General features: G+C 39.9%; 3 non-coding genes across 3 annotated transcripts; all 3 read left to right on the top strand.

Annotated features, from left to right (window-relative positions):
• Positions 1-998: 998 nt before the first annotated feature.
• On the top strand, positions 999-1,073 carry Trnat-cgu (transfer RNA threonine (anticodon CGU)). Its single transcript has one exon. It is a non-coding gene; the product is annotated as a tRNA-Thr (tRNA).
• Positions 1,074-1,299: 226 nt separating this feature from the next.
• On the top strand, positions 1,300-1,374 carry Trnap-cgg (transfer RNA proline (anticodon CGG)). Its single transcript has one exon. It is a non-coding gene; the product is annotated as a tRNA-Pro (tRNA).
• A 226-nt stretch (positions 1,375-1,600) lies between these two features.
• Trnap-cgg (transfer RNA proline (anticodon CGG)) lies at positions 1,601-1,675 on the top strand. The gene has a single exon. It is a non-coding gene; the product is annotated as a tRNA-Pro (tRNA).
• The last annotated feature ends 4,523 nt before the right edge of the window (positions 1,676-6,198 follow it).

Genomic DNA, 6,198 nt, shown 5'->3' with positions numbered 1-6,198 from the left:
TAATGACAGCTACACTCAAGATCATTACTTAACCAAACTCAAATGTTACTGCATGAAATGCAGAACTAAATTTGGACTTGAGGGGCTGCTATTTTAAATGACATCAAAAACCAAATAAAGATGAATAATATCATATTTAAACTCCTATACATATATCACTTTTCCTAGGCAACAGTAATAGTTCAATTTTTTCCTAATATGATGGGGACCCATAAACTAGTATAGTTTCACTAGTCAACGCTCTCTGATTATTATAATAGAAAAGATTGATTCAAAAAGCTAATCATTCACTTCACTTGCAGTAGTTCAAAATCTGCTTTGCAAGTCAATAAATACAACATTGGGCTTAATTAACTTAAAAAAGAAACTATGCGTGACAGAAATCAAAACCACACTATTTATAAAATGAGTTTAACTTGAAACTTACTGGCAGATTAAAACTGTGTGCCCGACCGAGTCTCGGTCGGGCACACAGTTTTAATCTGCCAGGAAGTTTCATATCAGCGCACACTCCGCTGCAGAGTGAAAATCTCATTCTGGAAACATCCCCCAGGCTGTGGCTAAGCCATGTCTCCGCAATATCCTTTCTTTCAGGAGTGCTAGCTCTGCAAGGTTCGCAGGAGAGCTTCTGTAAAGTTTGGAAGGTAGGAGACGAGGTACTGGCAGAAGTAAAGCTGTGAGTACCGGGCGTGAGTCGTGCTTCGGTAGCTGAGTTGGTAGAGCACTTGCCCGCGTAAGGCAAAGGTCCCGAGTTCGAGTCTCGGTCGGGCACACAGTTTTAATCTGCCAGGAAGTTTCATATCAGCGCACACTCCGCTGCAGAGTGAAAATCTCATTCTGGAAACATCCCCCAGGCTGTGGCTAAGCCATGTCTCCGCAATATCCTTTCGTTCAGGAGTGCTAGTTCTGCAAGGTTCGCAGGAGAGCTTCTGTAAAGTTTGGAAGGTAGGAGACGAGGTACTGGCAGAAGTAAAGCTGTGAGTACCGGGCGTGAGTCGTGCTTCGGTAGCTCAGTTGGTAGAGCACTTGCCCGCGTAAGGCAAAGGTCCCGAGTTCGAGTCTCGGTCGGGCACACAGTTTTAATCTGCCAGGAAGTTTCATATCAGCGCACACTCCGCTGCAGAGTGAAAATCTCATTCTGGAAACATCCCCCAGGCTGTGGCTAAGCCATGTTTCCGCAATATCCTTTCTTTCAGGAGTGCTAGCTCTGCAAGGTTCGCAGGAGAGCTTCTGTAAAGTTTGGAAGGTAGGAGACGAGGTACTGGCAGAAGTAAAGCTGTGAGTACCGGGCGTGAGTCGTGCTTCGGTAGCTCAGTTGGTAGAGCACTTGCCCGCGGAAGGCAAAGGTCCCGAGTTCGAGTCTCGGTCGGGCACACAGTTTTAATCTGCCAGGAAGTTTCATATCAGCGCACACTCCGCTGCAGAGTGAAAATCTCATTCTGGAAACATCCCCCAGGCTGTGGCTAAGCCATGTCTCCGCAATATCCTTTCTTTCAGGAGTGCTAGTTCTGCAAGGTTCGCAGGAGAGCTTCTGTAAAGTTTGGAAGGTAGGAGACGAGGTACTGGCAGAAGTAAAGCTGTGAGTACCGGGCGTGAGTCGTGCTTCGGTAGCTCAGTTGGTAGAGCACTTGCCCGCGGAAGGCAAAGGTCCCGAGTTCGAGTCTCGGTCGGGCACACAGTTTTAATCTGCCAGGAAGTTTCATATCAGCGCACACTCCGCTGCAGAGTGAAAATCTCATTCTGAGTTTAACTTATTTGCCTTTTTGTCACCTGTGAAGCAGGTATTCTAGACAATAATATTTCCACAATCTGGTACTGTATTCCTGCAAAATTACAAAATTATACTTTGTAATAAACTAAGGATACTTTAGCAAAATCCCATCTAACTTCACTTTTGTGGTTTTAACTTTAAGTTTTACTACTCCTTTTACATTAGGCAAAAAAATCACTTTAAAACACTTGAACGCAAGAATTGTTCATTTAAATCAGGATACTCGGTTTTAGTAGCACTTAGGTGAGGATCCTGCATAGGTTCGTGATCAGGATAGAAAGTATCTTTCTGGACACAAATTTGTTTCTGTGATTATTATTAAAACCACACACAAATTAACTGGTACATGCCCATATATATTACTGAATGCATGAAGGAGTGGGGAAGATTGGTGGCAAGCGACATGGCGGCTAACTGTACTACACGGCTCTTCATGTTTGAATGCTCTATAAAATCTCTTCTTAGCCAGATCCACATCCGAAGCAAATCCATTGTAAGGCAGCTTCCAGTTGCTTCTCTTAGAACTGTCGAAGTGTACCTTGCTACGGCTAGCCACATACTGCGTACCGTTCACACCAAGGAGCCGCTCAGTTCGAGCACCAGAGCCACCTTTTACATAGCAACTTCCGTTGCGGAGGGACTTCCCTACATCTTTTATATATTACAAATATAAGTGCCCTGAGCAGGAACCAGCTATCAATAAACATTTTCTTTTTATGAACATCAAGGTATTATAATAATTTATCATTTTAACAAATAATTTTGCTTTTTTCATACGTACATTACAAAAATCTAATTTTCCTGTCACAAATCAAGGACTTTAAATGCACATTCCATAATTGCAGGTACACAGTTACATAATATAAACCTACTTCTAATCGATATAAATTTTACACATGCTGCATATTTCATTGAGGTTTCTCGACAGGGATACATCAATGAAACAACAATAACACTTGAAAACAGTGTTGGGCGATTTTTTTTTTTTTTTGCAAATGCAATAGATAACAAACACTTCACGTAACTTTTTATACAAACACTGTTTCATCAAGTATAAAAACAAAAAGAAACATTAATTTCTGTTGCATTCAGAAAATACATAATATTCTACACATGAGTCCATCTTGTAAAAGCTATATATATATATATATATATATATATATATATATATATATATATATATCGGAATTTACATATTGCTTACACACACAGCTTTCATTGTACTTGGTTACTTCATACCTACTTGTTACTGTAAGAACTGTGTTTTGTCTGCTTTAAATATTCATGCAGTTCATCATGAAAACACAATACTCAGTACAATATATAAACTATTCATCCTTTGTCTGCCGAGAGATATATTTGGCAGTCCTCTGCTGTTTTCAACACTTGTCTAACTATTGACACATTTGGCAGTTCATCAGATCATGCTGCAATATTTAATCAATGAAGTCCTTATGCATGCCATACTCTGGAGTTTACGTGTAATTTGTATATCCCATTATGTTATACCGAATCTGAAACTTATAGATATGTATCAGCAGTCTCACAACAAAAACGTTTTTCCAACATAACAACACTTGACACCACAACATCATGAACAAGAACATATAGAGTATAATACTATTTGATTAAATACATATACACTTTTTAATTTAGCCCCTTGTTACTCATTTCTGTGGACATAAAGTTTTAAATCTACATTGTTAGGAACACCGAATGGCTTCTTTGACTTAGGATAAACAAGATAATAGGCATTAGTGTGCGGAGTGCCTTTGAAGTCTTTCACGACTCTAATAAAAAATTTTCCCCAGTATCACATAGTCTGGTGGCTCTTTCTTTTTCGGTTCGATATTTACTGACGGATTTTTTTGGAAAATGCTTCATTTTGCTTTTCACATACATCTTCCGTTATTACTTTGTTCTGTCACTGTCTGAATCTAGCATAAACGCTACTCTTAGACAACGAGCAATTTCTTCTTTTGACCTTTTGTAAGTTTTCTTATTTTAAAAATTTCCATTCTGTTCTAAAATTTCTATTTCATTTTCATTCACAGGCGTTTCTTCTATATCAGTTTTTATGATGTCAAATTTAACTCCATATTTAGTAAAATAGTCTTGGATTTCATTGGTTCGTATATACCATCAACAACATAACATTGTATGAGTCCTTTATGAGCCAGGATCGCCTCATCCATACTACTGAGGATTTCATCCTCCTCCAGCTACTATTTATACCGACCATTTTATATATCTAGCACCAATTTCCTTAACATCGGCAGCTCACGTGCTTTGCTCGGCGCCTTCCTTTCCCTTACCAACCACTTCCTCTGAAATTGCAGATTGTGCACCTTCAACTATGCTACTTTCATCTCCTTTTCATTTTCGAGAAACGCCCTCTTTTCGACGTTTCCACTTTCGTTTCTCCCTTTTATTAATTCTCTGGCCGTAAACCCTTTTCAGAGTTTTCCCACTCATATTGCTTGGCATTCTGCTATCCCTGAAGACTCCTTTTCTCACAAATTGTCTGTCTTTTTGCTTTTACTTAATACTGTGCCTGATTCCTTTCTCATTTCAGTGATATTTCCCACCAAAACAGGCCCACTGAATTCCCTTGTGATGTCATCTCTTCCTAGTGCCGCTACTTCAGCCGTGCTACTGACAGCTGATCGCTCTACCATGTTCAAAACATGCGGTTGCTTAGTTCGCACATTAGCACCTGCAGCATAATCTATCACCAGTGACTCATTCATGCCCACACCTGTTGTTCTGTGTGCACCAAGACAGCTCTGCCACTTACTTATGTCTCAAATTCACTTTGCTTTAATGGTATAGTTTCTTTAGTTTGGGCCATAATATTTGTCCATGCGAATCTGGCCCGTGAAACGTGCAGGCCTTAGTTTTCCATGTCATTTCGGTTTTGATAGATTCATGGTGCAAATCCTCTACCGTCAAATGACATGTTACCTCGACCTCTGCCTCTACCTTTTTGCCGGCCGGAGTGGCCGTGCGGTTCTAGGCCGAGCGACCGCTACGGTCGCAGGTTCGAATCCTGCCTCGGGCATGGATGTGTGTGATGTCCTTAGGTTAGTTAGGTTTAATTAGTTCTGAGTACTAGGCGACTGATGACCTCAGAAGTTAAGTCGCATAGTGCTCAGAGCCATTTGAACCATCTAACTCTTTTTTATCATATTTAGGCTAAGCTTTTGTGATTACTTCCTACATAACACTTTGAATCCACCAGGAGCTTCTTCCATAGTTACCATACCATTTCGGATTCCATTCATCTATTTCTGAAGTATGTCAGTTTTCGATACCACATTTCACAAAACTCTATCACTGATCTTCTGTCTCTGTTGTCATATAACCTGGCCATGATAAATTCCCGCCAGAGGCAATCCTGTTTTTGGTCCGACCAGTATTCTTCTATAAACTTGTGTTTAAATTCGCCAAATGACATTTGTTCTGTATACAAATTTAGGCCCCATCTTTATGCTAATAACCACATTGATCTTTTCTGGGTCCATTATGTAATCCGGAAAATTCCTTTCAGTTTTTCAAATAATCTAACGGGTGCCATCCAATATGCATTTTGCTGGATTGAATCATTCTTCGTCCTCTAGCAATAATTTTTTGAATGGTTTCTTGCAGCCTTCAGCTACCATTTTGTTTATTTCCTGGACGATTATACAATTTCAGCCTTAGGCCATTTTCAAGTATTGGTTCCCTGTGAAATGGATTATCCCATCTTTAACTACAAACTGAAAGTCCTTGTTACCCCAACCATTCCTCTTTAACAACTCTTGTCATCCTGTTTTACCGCGAAGCAATCACATTAAGCTTACGAGGTTATTAGTTTAATGTGCAGTTGTCAGTGGATACTGCCATAAGGCAATTTCCTTCTTGTCCGTGACGAGATTTTTCCGGTTACAATAAGTTGGCTACAGCCAATTAGGATTGCATTACTCACAACACCTACTTTTGAGTCTACTTTTTCGATCTGTTTACTGATTTTAACACCTTGCCTTTCAAATTGATGACCTTGTGCTTTAATTACGTCTGCCTGTGTTTTAAGCTGGTTGTTAATTTGACTATCTTGTGCTTTAATTTGATGAATTTGTGCTGTAATTTGTGCAGACAACATTTTTAATAAATCGTCCATGCTCAGTGGTTTTTCGTTATCTTGTTCAAAAGTGTCCTCATACTCAGATTCTACTTCTCGTGTTTTGCTCAGTTCACGTTCAACTTTCGATGATTTGAACATATCCATCGATTCATTAACATAGCCGCTGTCTCCATTCGTGTCCTCCTTCATACCTTGTTTTATTTGGACGAGCTCATCATCTGAATCTGCTCGTTGACGTGCGCGTGATACTCAACATAAGCCTGTTGCCGTCACGTGACGTCATCTGTGCTATCGTCTAATGAAC

The sequence above is a fragment of the Schistocerca nitens genome, chromosome 10, assembly GCF_023898315.1.
Source record: "Schistocerca nitens isolate TAMUIC-IGC-003100 chromosome 10, iqSchNite1.1, whole genome shotgun sequence".
NCBI lineage: Eukaryota > Metazoa > Arthropoda > Insecta > Orthoptera > Acrididae > Schistocerca > Schistocerca nitens.
The sequence above is the reverse complement of the archived record's forward strand: the minus strand, read 5'-3'. Positions and strand labels throughout refer to the sequence as shown.